The 22,918-nt window shown below is 29.2% G+C and overlaps 1 protein-coding gene across 1 annotated transcript in view; it reads left to right on the top strand.

The window, feature by feature from the left end:
- Window positions 1–1,141: 1,141 nt before the first annotated feature.
- Window positions 1,142–22,918, top strand: part of LOC123293652 — a 34,226-nt gene continuing 12,449 nt past the window's right edge. Inside the window, exon 1 of the mRNA XM_044874531.1 lies at window positions 1,142–1,233. The gene's annotated coding sequence lies outside the window, so the exon portion shown is untranslated. The remainder of the gene's footprint in view (window positions 1,234–22,918) is intronic.

Raw genomic sequence — 22,918 nt, forward strand, 5'->3', positions numbered from 1 at the left:
CTTGAATCTATTTTATCGATGAAACTTATTTTTCGTGTTTCAAACATATCTTAACCTTAAAAAGATAATTTGTTTACTTGTATAACTTGTATAATTCCAATTGAGACTCTTATTTTCATATCGTGCCAATTGAAACTTTACTACAATAGATACTTAATTTCCATACTATTAGGTTAGGTTAGATTAGAGTGGCTGTGTTGGGTGGGACACACTTAGACCATAGGGTCCGTTGTGATACCGAAAAAGGGCTGGCCCATCCCCGGCCACTACTCCATGAGCCATTTGGAGCTGTTTAAGAACAGCAGGAGAGCTTTGACGTCGTCGGACTTTAGGGCGGAGATGTCGTCAAAGAGAGGCTGGCTCAAGTAAGTCTATTGAGGCTTGTGTCTATTGAGGCAAGCTCCTCGGCTTCGCAATTTCTTGGAATGTCTCTGTGTCCCGGCACCCATACCTGGTTTACATTCATTTGTTCCGCCAGCTCATCTAAGGACGTACGGCAGTTCTGTGCTACCTTTGACGTTAGATACTATTAGTACGGGGTGTTTTGGAAAAGCAAGGCCCTGCACTGCTTGAATTTATGGCTCTTGATTGTACTTTTGTACGATGTAGTCCTAGTCCCTAAGCCTCCCGTATACCGGCTTGAAGATAGCGATATATTTCATATTAAGTATATTATATTTTATTTATTAACTATACTCAAGTAACCGCGAAGTCTTGTATTACAAGAACAACAACAATTTAAAAAACAGTGTTGTTGAAGTACGTATACCTAGATAGATATATATATTTTTTATTAAAGTAGTGGTCAAGTATCTGCTGCATATCTACTTACCTGTTGAAATTTAATTGTTGTATAACCGGATCGTAATAATATAATATAATGAAATAAGTAAGCAGTTAATGATTAGTTTATATACAGTACACATGTAATATAATGTTGTTAGTTTGAAGAAAAAAAAGTACCTATATTGTTGATGTTGTGAAATATAATGTTTTTAAATGTGTGTTTTTTATGAAAGAAAAAAAAAAAAAAAATTTATTTGATTTATTTCTTTGTGTGACAAATTCATCCTCATCATATTATTATTATAAATATAATACTTGATATATCTTCTTCATATTGGATATTTGTGTTGTGATATTCTATGGATTTTTTATACTGTTCCAGAATGGTTTTATCTTCATTACTTGTTTTATTTATTTATAATTGGGATATTTCTTTAAACGTTTAAGGTAAGACTATAAATAATTTTTACGCTATTCAGTCCATTTTTATAAGTTAACTTATGAGTAACTAAAATTTCGTCAATCAATTCCGTTAGCGGTATGCTTAGGGTAGCGGGTTCGATTCCCGCCGTCGCAACAAAATTAATTTACTTAATAGTTGTAATAGTTGTAATTGACTAATAGTTGTATTCATGAAGAAGGTGCACTCAGACTCTGAAATTGAGGAGCTGATAAATGAAATTATCAGCGGATAGGTGGTAGAACACATATATGGTATCACAATGGGCTCTATATCCCAAGTGTATCCTTCGTGGATAGCCAATATAACCTAACCTAATCTAACTAAAATTTTATGCATGTAAGACATCAATAACATAAATAATAATTAACTTAGAGAATTACTGAATCACCATCTTTTCAAGTACAGTTAAATCAAGACAAATAAACAGATTGGTGGTGTTTAACAGCCTCCGAAAAATACCAACATTTCAAATTTGAATATCCTGCCTGTTTTTTCGTATTGGTGATACAATGTAAAAGGGTTTTTTTTTTTTTGGTGATCATAACAAAAAATAGTAATAAAAGTTGCTTTAAGAATAAGCAAAATCATTTTCGTAATATTTCTCAGCTTTCGTGATTTATTTCCATTAAATTTTTCAATGCATCATAAATTTTAATACTTGTACAAAGTAATGTTGAACTTTTATACAAAAGCTGTTTCATAAGTCTTTCAATTGAATGCGTGCTTGGTCATCGAGTTATTATAGCTCAGAAGTCTTTAGAGAACTCATAACTGTACTGGACCAGTTGCCTTACAGCTCTGATATTCCGCCAAATTTTCCTTAATTAAATAAAGTAAAAATCTACCAATAAACGAGTTTCAATTTTGCTATCGGATCGAAGCTCGCTGAATACAATAAGAAATGAACATTCAATTTACTAATTGTTTTTAGTGCTCAGCTCTTTTATTTGTATCAGCGCATGCATATATTCAACTACATGTGAACGAAAAAAAATAAAAAAATGTCAGTCAGCGGTACACTCGACGGAAGTAAAAACTATGATAAAGAAATCATAAGTATCACCATCTACGAACAGTCAGGAGATGTTACTAGTTAATTGTACAGCTTTACTTGTTTTGGAGATTACTAACTACAAGTTTTGGAGAAAACATATGAAAACATATCATCATCCATCTACCTTTTTATTACAAAACCAATATTAAATATACCTACTTTTAAACATAATCGGGCACCCCCCCCCCTTAAAATTTTCAGATTTGATTTGACTTAACCCAACTTCATTTAAAAGAAAATCTAATCTTTTATTTACAATTGTCTTGGTGCTCGCACACCCTCAAGATACAATAATTGTAATAATACGTAAAAACTTTAGAAGAAAGGAAGTATGAGTTAATTAAGCTATCCGAGTCATGTACTAAGGGAACCAACTTATTGACTTTCTTCGATATCTACAGATTTAGAGGGAGAAAAATGAAAATCCACGTTCTTTTTTGATGTAATAATCTCTTTCTTAAAGGATAAATTTACAACCATATGAGATGAAAAAGGAACTACTCCAGATTGCATAGCAGAACAACTTTTCTGCTATGTTTTGTTCTTCGCCTGTTATTTATTTCAGAAACGACAACACTACGTCAACTTTTATATATGTATACAGATTACCATTATAAAAAAAAAAATTCTTAAAACGTCTCTGTGGCATAACGTAAAATATTTAAACAACGCAATAGTTATAAAATCATGTTAAAAAAAATTTTATTTACTCTTCATTTGAAATTTTATAGAAAAGCGATATACGTTTAAATATACTACGTGCGTGATGAAAGGTCGTTAACATTTAATATCTTTTGGTATTTTATGTGTTGTTTTAAAGAGATGAAGTAGCGCTCTGATGCATGAAATTGTCGTACAATATTGTAATTTTAAGATATTAAGGTCATAGGCATTTGTATATTTCATACATAAAATTGATTGGAAGAATCTTTAACAAAGAATTTGTAATTAAATATACCGAATACTTTTTCACACTTTTTAAATTTATTTTTTTTTTAATCTCCACCACAAAGATTGTAAATTCCAAACAAATGAATGCTTATCAAAATACAATCCGCTGTTTCAAGATCATTAATTTCTTTCTTGATTGGATCTGAATCGTAAATTCCAAACAAATGAATGCGATGGTTTAAGCAATGTTTACTCAAAATATACTCCTCCGCAATTTAAAAAATCATTAGTTTCTTTCTTGTGATGAGATATTGGTGGAACCGCATTGCAATGTACTAAACAATATTGATTTATCCTAAAACTGAATTTTTTCGACCATCCCACCAAGATTATATTAATTCATATTTTTAAATTTGATAAGTTGAACTTTAGGAAGATTTTTAATGTCTTAAATGCGTATTTTTGTACAAGAAGAATCTCATTATTAATTATTTTCAACAATCTCATCTCCAAAACAAATATCCAATAATTTTGTTAAATTTCTAGACGCCAATGAACAAAATGTATTAAAATGAACAAAATGATAAATTTCTAGACGCCAATAGTTTATAAAACATGCTATGGCAAAGCTAAATCGAAAAATTTTTAAATTGATAATTGCAAGCAAAAGTTATGAAATATATCCTATGCCCTAACGTACTATATGCATGACCTAGATTTCTCACTTCAGAACAGAAATGCCTAATTCTTAGTAAAAAATATCTATCCCCTATATTCTAGTATTACTTAATCTAATATTTTATAATGTTTGCTCATGGATTTTTAATAATTTATACGAAAATGTCTGGAGTAAGTGCGTCACATCACAATGCTCAGTAAACATCGAAATTTTTAATATAAAACTCGTCCAATTGTTTTACAAAACGAGAATCACCAGAATTCTACAAAACAGTATATTTTTTAATATATATTTATTCACAAAAATTAAAAATGGTATTTTGTCACGCCTTTTGCGCTAAAAGTATTTTGTCACGCCTTTTGCGCCATTAATTTAGTTATTATTTTTGTGTATATTATACAATAGGTACACACATTGTATTTTTATTATTAATTTAATTCAGTATAATGAATGAATGCTTCACTCATAAATGTAGGAAATTGTCTAAAACATTAAATTATCTTAAAATATTATATTTTAATTAATTAAATTAAAAAATCTGTCCAGTAGGTATGTTTTTATAAACAGGCTACAATCAGCTCCCAAGTTTCTTTTCTATCTAGAAAAATCTTGTCTCAATATCACCAAGGTAATTTTTGAAAACCCGGCAAAGTTATCATATTTGATCTGCCGTTTTTTCGACTAATATTTTTATTTATATATATTTCGACTTGTATATACCATGATAGTTTCTGTGATTATGCTTACAGAATACATCTTATAATTCTTTTATCGCATTGAACCAATACTGCCAGTTTTCTGCTGTAAATTAAAGCAACTTTGTTGTATGAAAAAAAAACCTTGAAAATTTTCATAATAATGAGAAAACTATTTTTCTTGATCAATTGAATATGCATTTGGTTTTTCGCATATTAGGAGATGTTTGAAATAATCATTGGCAGGGAAAAACAAAATTTTTGAGTAGCGATGTTTTTTTTTTGGGAATTCTACTCATTAAGTTAAACACTGTAAAAGGTTCCAAAAACTAAATTACAGAGAGAGATCAGTCGAGTTAAAATGACTATAGTAACTAAGTAAGTCAATTTGGTATTGATTCGTAAGCACAAAATCCACCATATTTTTATCGTCTGGTGGTCGTCATATTGAATTTTTATTACTGCCATATCTTCATCAGCACTCTCAAAGTTAAGACAAATCCTTTAAAGTCAAAATCAATAAAATCGCCCGACGCGTTTGGACTCTAGTGTGCCACAAAGAAATACGCATGCATTCTTTTTCACACTGTGGTCTCTGGTAGCCACCGTATTGAATTTTAATTACTGCCATATCTTCAGTAATATTTGTAAGGTTTGGGCAAATCTGTTGAGGTCAGAATCATCAAAATGGGCCCACGAATTTCTTCTCCAGTGTGCCATACAGGAACACACATATATAAACTGATAAACACATTAGCACTCCTTTTCGTTGATCATTCGGGTAATAAAAGATAATATTTTTAAAATATCAATATTCCACAACGGAACCCTAAATAATAATCATAAATGTAAGAAGTTTGGAATACACAAACAATTATTTTATTAAATATGATTAACATTATTAGTAACATGTAATGGATTATTTAGTTAATAAAATAATTTTAGACTACTTAATATTATTTGAATGGAATTTGTAATTTTTACACCATGGTACATACAAAAAGTAAAAGTTTATATTATACAGAATGATTTTAAATACTTACAATCAGAGTAAACAATTATAAGTTGAGTTCTATGTATTTTGAAAACTTTAAAAATAACAAATAAAGGAAAGAAGGACTTTTTTTTAAGCAAACAAAATAATCGATAGCAGTTTGTACATGTATATATGAAATATTTCAAGGTATACTATGTTTAGTCCCAAGTGTGTAACGCTTAAAAATATTGATGCTACCAACAAAATTTTGCTATAGGTGCTTAGGTGTTTATAAAATCACTTCATTAGTCCATTTCCGGTTGTCCATCTGTCTATCATCTGTCCGTCTGTCATCACGATAACTTAAAAACGAAAAGTGATATCAAGTGGAAATTTTTATAGCGTGCTTAGGACGTAAAAAGTGAGGTCGAGAATGTACCGTTGTATTCACTCATACTAAATTGAACCCCAAATCTTGACACAGGACCTTATGTGACAGAGTGAAAATTTTTATAATTTATTTGAGGCTAACTACTTTTTTTTTCTGTAATATGTTATTAAATTAAATTATTTACAAAACACAAACCTACACATGTAAGCTAAATAACCTGCATTACATTCATAGTTCAATAATTATATACTTTTGGGACTACGCCATATTCTTCTAATCCCAAAGGAAACAAAAAACCTTGCATTCTACCTAACGTAAAAGAATACGAAAATAAAACTATTCAAGAAAATTATTTAATTAGTTATTACGAAGTCGAAAATAAAAAATAGGAGTAATTTTAAAGGTAAACTTCACATATCTTTTTTTGAGTATTTATAGCAGGCATGGGCAAATGTGACTCAGATAAGTCCCTCAGACTTCTGTAACTAAATAACGAGCAAGACAGCGACAACTTAACCAGTGTCAACCAATAATACGAGTAAGACAGAACGACAACATTTTGTCTCGGTTCCTCTTTTATGAGCAATGAGGACTTGGATAAAGAGACACACAATTAAGTTTATGGCACACAATAGAATTATAACAATGGTGATTTCGACTTAAAATAACTCGCCCATGCCTGATTTATAGATCACACACACATATTTTTTGATCCTTGAAAGTTTTGTAAATCTTTATATGAAACTTTTTAATTTTTTATAACCAAGGAATATGCCCATTGTGTGGAGGAGGTGAGCCTGGCTATGATTTAATCTTTGATTGCCCTGGAGTCATTGAGAAAAATAGTCTTTATCTGAGAAGAGAAGGATAAACGTGCTTGGAAAGTATTTTGAATGCTTGACAACCAAACCAATGACATTCTCAGGAAAAACTACTTATGATTGATGAATTGACACTCCCACCCCAGCGTTTCATTTAGTTTAATATTGTTAAATACATTGTGTCAAGAAGAATATGATTTCATTTATGGTTTAAGAATTTGAAATTTTTTTGTGTTATATTTTATCAGAGCTAATGTATGGTTTGATTAGCCCAATAGGGCATATCAAATAAATAAAAAAATAAATAAATGAAACATTTTACCAAAAAATACTACTGAAAAGTTCCAGGAGCGTCTCCTTACTTTTGTGACACCTGGTTTTAATATGTTGTTTACAAGCATTCAGTGTAGACAAGGCTAACTACTATGCTTTCCAATTTTATGTAACTCAATTATTAAAATATTTTTAAATAAGTTAGGTATTGTATGAATGGGTATCGGTGGTCCTCATTACAAACAACTGTTTTACACAGAATGTAATTTAGATCATTATTTATTAAATATAACGTGAAAAAAATTGTTAATTTAAATTCTTTAAGTAAACCACTGGAACCACAAGGACTAATGATGACTTGTTTTTACCCGACTGTCAAGGAGTGGTAATATTTTTCGTGCGTGCATGCTTGCATGCTTGTAAATTTCTTCATTACATCGTATCTTCCAAACAGTTGGTTGGATTTCGATAGGTATGATATCGGTATAAACTATCTTTACAAATGTCCTTTGATATGTGTTTGAAAAACAAAAAAGCTAAGTAGTAATACGTCAATAAAAAAAAAAAAAACCAAATCTCTCGAATAGGGTATCAAAATAAAGAAAATTAAGAGGGGATTACAAAAATATATGTAAGTCGTATGTTTTAATTTAATTAGGGAAAAAAATTAATTTAAAAACTTTCAATAAGAGGGTTTTTTAGTGTAAGGACACAAAAAAGAAAAAAAAAATATACCTGACTTCGTTAAATAAAATCTGAAAAGATAGAAACAAATGCAGTAGTTTACATAGCCACTTTAACAGTCGGATCCACTTTTGGGAAGATTTGATCCGATACAGATTTTAAGGGGTCCCTACTGTTAAAGTCACTATGTAGACTACTGGACTTGTTTGCCTCTTTTCAGATTTTATTTAACGCAGTCGGGTTTTCGTGTTTTATTTGCTTTAGGGAGGTGATCACTGGTATTTGTTTCAAAATCAAAAAACTATTGGAATACTTACTTTAGTTTGAAGTTGATACAGGGTAGTTTAGTAATATATTAGTATATACAAATTATAATTATATGTTACTATAATATTATATTCTTAAAATACACGACTCTCCTCCTTTAAGTGGTATCATCTTTTTGGACAACGTGTTTTTTCCATTAAAGTGGTAACATTTTACTGAACAACTTTATGTTTTTGCAGGTACAAAAAGCATACACAATCATATAACTTAAATCTTTGCCAAAATGCGAATATTTGTTTTTAATTATGTTACTTGCAATTGATCTATGAATGACCTCAATTTTTAAGCAAATTACCTAATAAAATTATTAAAATACTTTACATGAACATTTACAGCGAAGACATAACATTTAAGAAGATATTAATTACTCTAATATTTGTAGGCGAAATATTATTTAACCTTGTATAGGTATGTATCCAAAATTATTAAGTACATAAGTAAAATACTGAATAGTTTAATTGAAATTAATCAAATTATTCATAAATACACAATATTTAATTAACTTTTTAGTGTTTATGATACATTTAATTTAACCAGTAAATTATTCAAAAACGTGCAAAAATTTTTAATATGTGGTGATACCCACATTGTATTTCCAAATTTTTTTCTGACCTACATTATTTTTTCAGTCTTTCGTAAAACAAAGCAGTATACCTTGACATTTCGTTTTGTTTAGGTTCACAAACAAACCTATACTTAGCTTTTAATACTATTTTGATGAAAAATCTTTATATCTTTGTGGTGATCATCATTTTTAAATAATATACTTGATGACCAAAGCTTACAGCAAAACTTCAAAGAGTAGATTAAAGACAATTTCTTAGTACACTTTGTCAGGAAAAGCGTCTAAGTGTTAAAATTTTGCAGGAAAAGGGGTATTTTATAATAGAATATGAAAATTTGTCAGTATGGGCTAAGAATCCTTCATAATTTAAGACTAATGGTGATAAATTATGAAAACGAGGGGTGGAGATATGTGTGTGACATATCTACGCTACTGATTTTATTGCAAATACAAGAACATTATGTATTTCATTCCAAATTTCTCATTTTTTGTTTCAACTGTTTTAGCAATAATGACATTATATTTTTTTCGGTTTTCATTTTGTTGAGACATTGTTATTATTTTAACATTATCACCAATTCCTTCATTTTTTCGACAAGTTATCAGAGAAAGATGAAAATAATAGGTTACAATGGTTTTCTTGAGATTCTGAGGTTATTTTGCTATGTTCAAGGTTCGATAGCAGGAAAGGTCGTTATAGAAATTCATTCAATCCGATCAGTAGAAGTACAAGCCATTTTTTCAAATTTTTCGGATTTATTATCAAAATCCGCTAGATTTATCTAACTATAACTATTATATATATTTTTAAATTTAAACTCAAACTTTTACTTTTTTTTATTCACCAAGGTGGTAAGTCCTCTTAATGTTAATGTCGTGGAAAAGTAAACTTGATAACAAAGTAGCAGAAGGAGTAGTAACGCCAAGTACATAAATTGGCAGTAAATGGTCGGTGTGGTACTGAAATCGCGTGAGTGCGTCCCCCGTAGTCCACAAATTTAAAAATAATCCTGTTAGCGTTCATAAATTATTCTTCGAACATGTACTGCAGCTTATGCTGGAACGATCATTATCTATATAGATAAATGATGTGTTTTATCCACTTTTCAGATTCTGTTTATTCAGTTTTTTCCAGTTTTTTTATTACCATTAAAAAACGGCTCAAATAATTCTGGTGAAAACTCAGTTCTTAAATACCCGATTACGCGTCGAATAAGCCCAGTCACGTGTTACTGCCATGACACACACACACAGACATCACATTGAAAAGGTTTGATTCGGATATTGCGGCCTTAAAACTGCGGAAATATGTAAAACTGGAGGTTTTCAAGATCGGTCCCGTTACATTAACTTCCTCTGGGAAGTAAACTAGTTGCCTCTCAAACAGCTCATTGAATATTACGAATTGACTAAAGAAAAACGTTATTATAAAATTTTGAATGACAATAATTAATTTTACATATGTACGTCTACAGTTATTATTCTTAGAAATGGTATAAAAACAATAAAACTTTATAATTGCTATGAAATTTTTAAGTACAGGTTTTATAGTTACAATACACCTATAAGTAAATGCAATTTTACAAAAATGTGATGGTACATAATATGTAAATTGCATTGGAAATGGTATAGAAAGTTTATTTATTTACAAAATAAATGTTTATAAATAATAATTATTGTAATACTGATATAATAAAATTCATGTGTTAGTAAGTAACTTACAAGTACTAATACATATACATGTATCATACATCCGTTTACTTCGTAACTGAATCAGAATGAATAAAGTGATCCAATTGTGGATTATATAATTTTATTAAACCACTTGGTCTCTTAGAGGGAAACCCAATTTTGGAACTCTTTCTTTTATAACGCTTGCACCCTTCGCTATACGAGCAGATTTCCTACTCTAGCTTCCTGGCCCGTGCACGGGAATTATTCAAGGGAGGGGTTCACCCTTGGATCATCATATTAGGTCATAAAGTCAATAAAACCAATAAACTCTTTTTTCGAGTAAGGGCACTTTTTATTAGGTCAAAATGTAGTCACTAATTTTCAATTAGTTTCATCTATATTACAAATATCAAGTGCTTCGAGTGAATTTATGCCGTCCCGTCCGGCAATTCGTTTTCATCAAAATTGAACTTTGCCGACCGAGATATCTAGTTCTAGAATCTAGATCAAAAAGTCGAAGGCAAGAGTCTTCATCAAAACTTTTCAATTTGTTGAGAAAGAAAAAAGCAAAATTTGATTTAATATATAATATTGCAATGATTCAAATTTCGATCTATGATCTTCAACTGAATCAGTCTGTATATTCGAGCGTTAAGTTTGTTATGACGCGAGCCTTCGCTTCCGCAATTTTATGTCGTATTGAACGCAGATATCGTTCAGGGTTTTGAAATTTTTGCTTAACTCATATCCAGCGTTTCCTCTTCTTTCAATCAAAATTTCATCAACAAGTTCGATAGCCTCGGTAAGAACCAGTTTTTTTGTTAAAAGTACTAGACTCAAAAACAAAGTGAAAAAATGTACCAAGCTCAAAATATGCATGGATATCTGACTAGTCAGTCGCCATGCGTCTCATAAATGGGTGCATTTACAGGACTATATTGTTAATTCAAATTTATGTGGAGAAATCCTTAATGGTAGGAGTTTTAACCCCCAAAGCTTCGCTTGCTATTCTTCGCTGAAGCTGTTAAGCACGAGTATAAAAAAGATTACACCTTATAAAAAGGATATTATTTACTTTCTACTTAAGAAATTCAAAACGATCAATAACGGTTGCAATATTCAACTTCCTGCAGATGTACTATGTAACAATTAACCTCAAGTTATGTAGTTAATCCGGTCACACATATATTTTCACTTGGCATGTCATTCAAATATTTCAATTTCACTTAAATTTTTAATAATTATTGCATAATACTAAATCCAAAAACTAAAAACAAACAAAATAAAACTTTTACTATACAACATATTTTTGTCATATATAATTAATTAGTAGCAGTTAAAATGTGTGTGTTGTAGGTAGACTCGTGCACATGCTGCTCATCAATTATTCATATAATGTTGTTAAACCGATGACCATCTAAAAAAACAGTTTATAAAAAAAAAATTATAATAAATTTTAGATTTAACTAACTGATGCCCGCGATTACGTTTTAATAATTTCATGATTTTTCTTTTTATCTAGAACCTCTCCCAACTTCGTCACTATCTTCCTTGCTTCCACATCTTACTTTGTGGCATATTATCTCTGTAGCATATTATAAGACTGGGATATTCATTACAAGTATGACGACCCTGTAAAAGTAGAATAACATAATTATTCTAAGGCAAATTATGGCCACGGTGCTGGTACCGGTGATAATCGCAAATAGTTTAAAGGAAGTTGAAATAAGTGTCCATTTGGGGGAATTTATAGCAATTTTGTTTGTCTTGGCCGAATATTTTATTATCCTTAAAATAACTTGATATTTTGGGTCAGTGTCGCCAAGTCAATGATTGTGTTGAACAGCTGAAGAACGTTCATTTACGAACTGTTTATGTATGACCGTTCATAGGGAAATAGTATGTAAATTATAAATAAGTAAAAAATTGAAAAATTTTGTAAAATTCTGAAAATTTTGATAATAATTATTAACTGAAAAAACTTTCAAGTATAGTTGACGATATTATTTTTGAGTAAAATCGTCCTTACGTAAAATACATTAATTTTGTTTGCTAACTTTACTTTTATTATATAATTTTGTTTCTTTTGCTCAAACAATTGTGGATTAACATGTTAATAAAATTGTTGTTTAAAACTACCTTTCACGTATTGCATTGTTCTACATTTTTAAAAGCCCACAAGAGATGTATAAAAATAAAGATAAGAAAAATAGTAAATATTGAATAGCAATTTATAGAGATTTCACCTAAATAAGTTGAAATGATTCATTACCGCACCTACACATCGATTTTTATACCATGTATACATGAAATATATCAAGGTATACTAAGTTTAGTCCTAAGTTTGTAAAGCTTATATAATAATATTGATGCTACGAAGAAAACTTTGGTACAGGTGTTCATATAATCACCCAATTAGTCCATTTTCGGTTTCCAGTCTGTCTGTCTACACGATAATTCAAAAACGAAAAGACATACCAAGCTGAAATTCTTATAGCGTGCTTAGGCCCCAAAAAGTGAGGTCGAGTTTGTAATTAGGCCAAATTAGGTCAATTGGGTCTTGTATAAACTGTTTATAAAAAACTTACTTCTTTATAAAAAAATAAACAGCTTAAGTTAAGAAAAATTTTTGCGAAAACATTACAGTAATAGTATTTATTAAATGTGCCAGTCAGTTATGTGTGTGTTGCTCTCCAAGAGTGGATATTTTCTTTTCTTACATGACGTAAAAAACAAAAACAATTTCGCCATCAACTCTGTCTATACATGGTATTTCGACAATTAACTAAGTCAATTGTTTGTTTTCACTTGTTTTGTTTAAATTATATTTTTTTAAGTATAATAAATTACATTTCAACATAAGAAGAAATATTCTCATAGTAAAAAATCAAATAAATATCAAACATAAATTTATCATTCAAAAAATCATCTTAAATGTTTTATTGGCATATCTACACATTTAAAATTTCCAAATGACACATAACTATTACACAATTACACAATTTTTAACTTGACTCTCCATTGTATTACATAACCAGCATTCATGACTAATTCTTTACTGGGAAAATCAAGGGACAGCCGTCAGTTTTGAATAGAACTACGATAACTATCTCAAAATGATTTTCAGCAGGAGCTCAATAAATAGAAGGATATTAAGAAACACTAGTTATTTGCAAAATACTGTTCAAATTTATTATCAAACTATTTAATAAAATCAAGCCTCTTTTTAAATGGTCTAATAATTCCATAGAATATGCCTGACTTTTTCTTTTAGACTTTGTTAGTTTATGTAAGGCTGTTATACTCAAACCCGCTGTTTCTTTTGCTATGTTTCTTAAATACATACTGCCTTAAAGGTGGGATGGTTATTGTAATGGGTCCGATTTTGCAAATTGAAAATTTAGACATATCTCCACATTTCAAGGCCTTTAGAGTTGAATAGTATGGTTTTTAAAAGGAAGTCCGTGTGTGCACATGAATGTATGTATGCATGTATGTTCGGATTCAATTTGCGATGATGATATTGACATGTGACCAGTTTCAATTAACGCATAATTATGTATAACTTAGACCCGATTAGGTTTCGAGCAAAATCGGTCTAGCCGTTTTTTGAAAAATGAAAAAAAAAATTTTACAAAAAAAAATTATAAATATTAAAACATATGATATTTTTTTACCCTTTCCACTGGGAAGTTAGTCGAGTGGACCTTTCGGGTCGCACTTAGACCGCTTTTTTATTTACTTTTATCAGTTTGATCAACAACATTTTTTAAGCTGTATTTATGTATATACATAGACAAGTCACTCTAATTTACCCTATAAACTTTTTTTTCGGGTTATCTCTAACTAAAATAGGAAAAGAATAGGGTCTCTGGACACAGGCCCCGTGTACCTCCGCTTATGGTAAATACGGAACTACAGACAAATACTTCTTTTGCTAAAGTTTAAAATAATCATAAAAAAACTAAAATTAATTTCACAACGTAACTAAATCATATTATTTAAAGATTAACTTTTAAAATGTAATTATCAAATCATTATATAACAGTTCATACAATAATTATATGACAGTTCAAATAAATAAATATATTTGACACTATATTCATTTAAGTAGTTGTCCGTGTCTTAACAAAAGATCTTAATAAAAGATTAATAAGAATAAAAGATTGTAAAGTTATAACGTAATCGCGTTTTATTTTATTCAATTCACTGTAACTTTTAACTTATTTGTTTCCCTATAAAAAATATAGTTACTTAAATCAAAATGTATCGATTGTTCAATTGTGTTCAATTTTTACAATAATTATAAAAATTGTGTTTAGAAAATATATAAAATCATTATAGTTGTTTGAGAATATTTTATAGTTTTATAATTTTATATAATTGTGTTCTTTTTAAATATTACCAATCAATACCAAATAGTCTCAATCGATAAGGTGGGAATTATTTATTTATTGTATAATATGGGAGGGTATTGTACTAGGAACGTAATTTATCTGTATTTGTTTCTAAAGCCATTTTTTTAAGTATAACAATTTAAAAGGTCTCCTTAGCACTATTTTTCAAATAATATAGTGTGACTTCTACACTATACAGAAAACTAGAAGAACCAACATTAAACCTTCAATTGACCTTTAAATACATAAAACTGTATCACATTTCAAGATGCATCTAAATTTGCGGTCTGAAAATAGGTTTATGTAAAAGCTTTCAAAACTGGAAACGGGCTATTTCATTCGTACTCTGGGATCTAGATTTTGATATTGACTCAAGAAAGTTGATCGGAAATTTGACCTAGATAAAACTAAATGTTATTCAAAGAGATGCATGTTAAAAGTAAACCAATTGGCATTTCTAGACTGATTTTATCCATCGCTTCGTACCAATCATGTATTTAGATACACAATTAACATTAAAACAAGTGAAAACAAACAGTTGACTGAGATAATTGTTGAAATACCATGTATAGACAGTGTTGGTTACTCTGTCACATTACACATACATACATGTCACACACATATATAAGTGATATACCCATATAATACCTACTATACAATTTGCGCACAATTTGCGCTCTCACGGGTAAACCAGTAATGTTTACGAAAAAATATTTCAAGCAAAAGTTATTTATTTTTTTATAAGGAACATTTTTTACATTAAACTTTTCTTCTATCTCTAACGGTTTACAAGACCCAATCGATCTATGTTGCTCATTTACGAACTCGACCTCACTTTTTTGTCCTCAACACGCTATAAAAATTTCAGCTTGATATCTCTTTTCGTTTTTGAGTAATCGTGAAAAAGGACGGACAGACGACAGACAGACAGACTACCAGATAAAGACTAATTAGGTTATTTTATGAACACCAATACCAAAATTTTGTTCATAATATCAATATTTTTAAGAGTTACAAACTTGGGACGAAACTTAGTATACCTTGGTATATTCCATATACATGGTATCACTATTTGATCATATTAATTTGATCTGAATTTGATTACCAATAAAATATTTTTGACTATAAGTAATAATCGATTAAATATGAAATGGTTTTCTCGGTTTATGCTATAAAAAATTATTTTATTTTTGTATAGGTACACTCACAGCCATTGATAATATAGTAGTTAATAAAAATTTTATAAAAACACTTTCACTTTTCCGTGTGCAATAAATATTGGCGAATACACGTTTCTTGCATATAATAATAATCGTCGTCGTATAATACCTATGTTTGATGATTGGTTTGACTATGTAATATGAACCATTTACAAGAAACACATGTAACGATTATGACGTATCTTTTAAATGGTATTATCTTACAAGTTATTTAAAATAGGATTTTTGTATAGAGTAAAGTGGGGAATAAAAACGTAGAGTAGAGTAAAGTGGGTAACATCAACAAGTATATTCAGTGGGTATGCTATATCCAGCACCGAAAAAGGTAAAAAGGTAAATTTATGCTACTCTGCTAGAAGGTTGTAACCACTTAATTAAGGTGGGTATGAACGAGATGTGATTTTTTAGACAGGCTAACCCTGGAAAATATATATTTTATAATAGACAAGTGAAAACAAACAATTGACTAAGTTAATTAATCTAGTATCTTACTACTCTATCTACTACCCTATCTACTACTATCTACTAGTTAAGTATCTTACCTCTCAGTTTTTCAGTGGATATGCCATAAACAAACACATACATAACATATGTAATGTATAAATTTAAAATAAATACAATACCTGTATACCAATATATTGTTTCTAACCTCACTCTCAACTTGCGCCCTCACGGGTAAACAGCAATGTTTACGAAAAAATGTTTCAAACAAGAGCTGTATCTTAGCTTTGGGATACTATAAAATAAAACTACCAATAAAACTACAGTAACATTTTTTGATATAATTTCTTCAGAAAAACATCTGATCTTTTATGGTAAAATTGTTAATTCAAAGTAATTCATTTATATTGACTTTAAAGGAAACTAGAATGAAAATATCTTTACTCCCATAAAAACACTGCTTTGTTTTTGTGGAAGTTTTAAGAACTATTTAATAAAAAAAAATCCTGGTTAAAACTTAAAGGCAAATATATATCTGTCCGTCATTGGGCAGACCATTTCCTACACAAATAATTCAGAACTTTTCACGTTAACTGTTTATTAACTTGTTGGTAACGAGAAATTCGATTTGGTTTTTTTTCGTTATTAGTAATTTTTAATTCTTTTTGAGCAAAAAGTGTGCCCAATTTTATAAATCAATAGTAATAAAACTTCTTTACGGGGCATGATTTTTGGAATTTTCAAATTGAAAGTTGTTTTTTTTTTAGGTTCCAGTATACAAAATTGCATTAACCTCCGAAAAATGTTCTTTCGAATCCTTTCATATATCGACGTAAATTACTAATTGCACACATACATAAATATTTAAGTTTATAAAACTAATAAGACTTCCTATGATATCTTCTCTTACTTTATTACGGAAGTTATAAAAAAGAGGCAGGGACACTGGCATGTTTTGCTTTTATAATTTCAAGAGTAGAAATTAATTTTATAAAGCAATTTATTTGTTATTTTTCCTTTTAGAAGTGATGTTTCTTTACAACAAAAGTTGTAGTAATGAGCAAAATGCACGTTGAAAAATCACCATATTAATATAATAACAAATTTGTTTATAGGTGTTCATAAAATCACTTAATTAGTTCATTTCCGCTTGTCCGTTCATCTGTCTGTCTGTCCGTTCGCCCGATAACTCGAAAACGAAAAGAGATATCAAGCTGAAATTTAAATAACGTGCTTAGGACGTAATAAGGGAGTTTGAGTTCGTAAATGGTAGTCAATTGGGTTGGGTCATATAAAATATACATAGTATTTCAACAATTAACTCAGTGAATTGTTAGTTTTCACTTGTTCAAGTGAATTTTTACTTTTTTTTCTGAATCTTAATTAAAATCGTGTGTAATCAAGAGTATAAAAATTAATTATTTCAATTAAAAAAATAAAAGTACTATAAAATTATATAATTTCTTTAACTAAATATGAAATAAATAAATATAAATGATCCGTTAGTTTTGGGTAGCCTTTGAATGATATCATAAAATTTTTTGAGATGAACTAACGGGTTTTTTTTTTTTATAAATATTTTGATATATAAATAAAGATTAAGATATTCTAATAAAATATCAAATAAAAATATGTTGTTAGGTAATAATAAAGTATTTTTATTATGAAATGATTTAAGATGTTTATCATGGATCGGTTTTTTAATATTAATAATTTATTTACTTTAAAATATTAGCACATCAATATTATATTATATTGCATCAATGAAGACTAATGGTTCACACGATGTGGTATAATATTTTTGTACTGTCATTATTATACCATGTAACATATATCAAGGTATACTAAGTTTAGTCACAAGTTTGTAACTTTTAAAAATATTGATGCTACGCCTTATCTCCAATTTCGTTAATACTCAGTATATAGAAAATTTTGATCCAAAAAGTACTCAAATGGGGTGCATTTTTTGATTGGTCGAATAGTTTTTGAGATACGGACTAAAATCTATCCAAATACCTAATGCGATCTATCCAAATATTGCGATATCTCAAAAACTCTGCATCCAATCATTAAATAAACCTGATTTTTATACTTTTTGGATCAAAATTACCCCATCCACCGAGTTTCATCAATTTCCAGAACAAAATTTTTTTCCCGCTTTTCTCGATTTTTGCATAGGGGTACCCCTTAAAAAAATTATTATACGAAATCGTAAAAATTTTTATATCTCCAATTTCGATAAAACTCAGTTTGACCCAAAAAGTACAAAAATCGGGTGCATTTGTTGAATGGTCGAATAGTTTTTGAGATACGGACTAAAATCGATCAAATTATTGCGATATCTCAGAAATTCGGCATCCAATCATTAAATTAGCCTTATTTTTATACTTTTTGGATCAAAATTACCCCATCCACCGAGTTTCATCAATTTCCAGAGCAAAATTTTTTTCCCGATTTTCTCGATTTTTGCAAAGGGGTACCCCTTAAAAAAATTGTAAAAACTCGAAAAAATTTTTATATCTCCAATTTCGATAAAACTCAGTTTATAAGGTAATTTTGACCCAAAAAGTACAAAAATCGGGTGCATTTGTTGAATGGTCGAATAGTTTTTGAGATACGGACTAAAATCAATCAAAATATTGCGATATCTCAGAAATTCGGCATCCAATCATTAAATTAGCCTTATTTTTATACTTTTTGGATCAAAATTACCCCATCCACCGAGTTTCATCAATTTCCAGAGCAAAATTTTTTTCCCGATTTTCTCGATTTTTGCAAAGGGGTACCCCTTAAAAAAATTGTAAAAACTCGAAAAAATTTTTATATCTCCAATTTCGATAAAACTCAGTTTATAAGGTAATTTTGACCCAAAAAGTACAAAAATCGGGTGCATTTGTTGAATGGTCGAATAGTTTTTGAGATACGGACTAAAATCAATCAAAATATTGCGATATCTCAGAAATTCGGCATCCAATCATTAAATTAGCCTTATTTTTATACTTTTTGGATCAAAATTACCCCATCCACCGAGTTTCATCAATTTCCAGAGCAAAATTTTTTTCCCGATTTTCTCGATTTTTGCAAAGGGGTACCCCTTAAAAAAATTGTAAAAAATCGAAAAAATTTTTATATCTCCAATTTCGATAAAACTCAGTTTATAAGGTAATTTTGACCCAAAAAGGACTAAAATCGAGTGCATTTCTCATGAATGCTGTTGTCAGAACTGGACCAAAATGAAATGGGACCATACGGGAATCACCAGTTTTCAAACAGATAAAGAATCATCAAAATCGATTAACCCAGTTGAAAGTTCTGAGGTAACACCCATAAAAAAAAATTCAGTCGAATTGATAACCTCCTTCTTTTTTGTTTGAAGTCGGTTAAAAATCCAGTGGGATAAAAATTACTATCTCACAAAAATGTAAAGAACAAAAATTCATTTAGCAAACAAACCAAATTAGTCAGCTATTACATAAAGTTATAGTTATTAATTTAAAAAAAAAATTAACACTACATAATTAACACTTAAAAAATAAGTCTATTATCTAATTATAAAAATGTATTACACCCAATCAGCTAATCTAACTATTTTAACAGTTCTTTTAACAACACAAAAAAAAAAAAAAAAATACAAATCTAATTAACGTTTTTCATATATGTAATAACAATTTATTATTATTATAACAATATGATAAATTGATAATTTTAAATAAACCTTAACTAGACATGTTTTCACGTTGTCATTCATTTAATGTTATAATAAAATAATTTTTTTTTAATAATAATGAAAGTGATTTTACTAATTAAGCATCGCCATTTATAGAATTTAGATATTAATAAAATATCACTTTGAATTTGTTAATAGATGTGTTTTAATATCCATGTCTGTTCGATTAATAAATTTGAAGTTTTTTTTGTTTTGTGTATTATATAAAACACAAAATGAACATTATGCATCTCTGGGTCAACCTTCGAAAAACTTTCGAAAAAAGCTTTATTAGATTATGTGAAAATATGTTCTCATAATATTTTCCTTACAAATCGGTGAGGAAGAAAATTATACGTATTTTTAATGTTTTGTGAACAAAACTGAAGCCGGCATTCCAATTCAAGTGGAAAATATGTTGTATTTTTAATCAATTTGACAGACATCTGTATCATTAAAATCGGGTGTTCTCGATTTAACTAGTAAATCAGAACAGAAAACCATTTTCCTAGTCATATATCTAAAAATGTATAAATTGGCAGTACACAGTTGGTGTGGTACTGAAGTCGTGTGAGTGCGACCCTTGTAGTCCACACGACTAACTTCCCAGAGGGAAAAAAAACATTAAAAAATGGTGTTGTCGGCCTTCATAGATTATTCTTCGAACAAGTCGTGCAGCTTATACTGGAACGATCATTTTATCGATAATAAATGATGTGTTTTATCCACTTTTCAGATTTTGTTTATTCAGTTTTTTCCAGTTTTTTATCACCATTAAAATCGGTTCAACTAATTCTGCTGAAAACTCTTTCAGCTCTTAAATACGTGATTACGCGTCTAATATGACAGAGACTGTTAATATCATTACTAGTTCGCGAGATAATCGAGGCGAAAGAATCCGCACAAAGGAACGAATAGACGCACATACGTACACACACCCAGACAGACATGGCATTGAAAAAGTTTGAATCGGATATTGCGGCCTTGAAACCGCGGAAATATGTAAAAATGGAGATTTTCAAAATCGGCCCCATTACATTAACTTCCTCTCAGAAATTAAAAATATTCGTAGCCTTAATCGGTTGTGGCTCGAAAACTACTTGTTAAAAATTTTTGTGGTTGTGAGAGCTTTTGATCAGAATGATCCAAAAAAACATTTAAGAGTGGGTTAGAAAAAGTTCAAACGAAAGCCATTTTACTATCTTATATTGCGGAGTCCGTGGACATAATGTTCTCGTTAAAGTCTCACAGAATTGCTATTTCTGTCAAACAAGTGAACAATATGAGTGTTGAGCGTTTTTGTGCGTAAGTTAAATGATTCATATCGTAAAATTTTTCACAGCATTTTTATTTTACAGTGTTACAAACTTGAAAAACTGAAATTTGATCATTCTTTATATTAAAAATTATTTATAATTTTTAAAGATATTTAAAAAACATAAATTTATATATTTAATAGACATATAATTATAGGTAAACTAAGTATGTACATACATATTATAAGAAGTAATTAACACTCTTTTCAAGAAGCGGAAACTGATATAATACATTTAGACACTTGTATAATAAAAATAAGTAAGAACCTATCTAATAATTACATTTAACTAGCTTAAATAACATCATGAAAAAAATATTAGCAAAAAATACTTACTTCTGAATAAAAAATAATTTGTGTAAGGTATTTGTGATTTTTTAAATACCACCACAGTAAGAGAACACTTCCGATATGTTTAATAATTTTCTTGCAAGTAGATATTAATATGGAAATAATTATATATGAATTAAGTATCTTTATTAAATCTAAACAAAACAAGTGAAAATAAACAATTAATTGAGTTAATTGTTGAAATATCCTATATAGACAAAAGTTGAATATGTCAGTGCTTGTATTTTTTAGTATAAAGAATATAACTTTAAAAAAATAAATTCATGTATATAAAATGGTAACTATTTTCTTCAAAAATAATTTGCCCCTTTGACACCGTTAACATTATCAGATGGATTTAATATAAAATTCATAGACTTACTATTTTGAGCTACTGACAAATTTTCAACTCTGTATCTTTTATAGTTTTTGAAAAAATGGTAAAGTTTTGCACTAATTTGAATCCTCGCGGGAAAACAAAGATATAAAATATGAAAAAATGTTTCCAACAAAAGTTTTTAATTTCCTAGCATAAGTTATTATAATAGGTTTGATTTTTCAAATCGAAATGTCCAACATTTTTGCGTTTCATGGTCAGGATAAGGCATTAACAACAATTTGGAGAAGTATGTGTATGTACGTGTGTGTGTTCCTTATCGATATCGTGCGAACAAAAAATGATATCGATTTCGTTGATCTCATTGATCGTTGGTGAATCGCACCAGACCCACCCTACGGTTTGTTATTTTTATATAAGAAACGTTTTTTTTTTTTTTTATTTAAAATTTTGTTTTCTCTCTTACGGTTTATAAGATTGGGCGCCGTTGGATTCGTGTCCTTATATACACGAATATTAATATTTCCAAAAAAAATAAAATGTTGTTGAAATGAAGTCGATATTCTCTGAAATTACATCACCAATTTATATAATAAATGAGGTGTTACAGGATTCTTCTTAGTGTCAGGAGTTACCAAACACGAGACCGTTCAACTTGGAAAATGGCGATATACATTTTTAGTATCATAAGAACGTTCATGAAAATTATATTCCATAGATGTCTCATTTAAAAATCATCCAAATACAAGCAAAACTTTCATGCTACTAGGAAAAGAAGCTTCTAGGCCGAGGACTATATGTGATTTAATTTCATTTATTTGTATCCAAGGGGACTAAGAATACTCAAAATGAATACTTGAGGACGTAACAGCCAAGGAAAATATAAGGAAATT

This window comes from Chrysoperla carnea, chromosome 2 (assembly GCF_905475395.1).
Source record: "Chrysoperla carnea chromosome 2, inChrCarn1.1, whole genome shotgun sequence".
NCBI lineage: Eukaryota > Metazoa > Arthropoda > Insecta > Neuroptera > Chrysopidae > Chrysoperla > Chrysoperla carnea.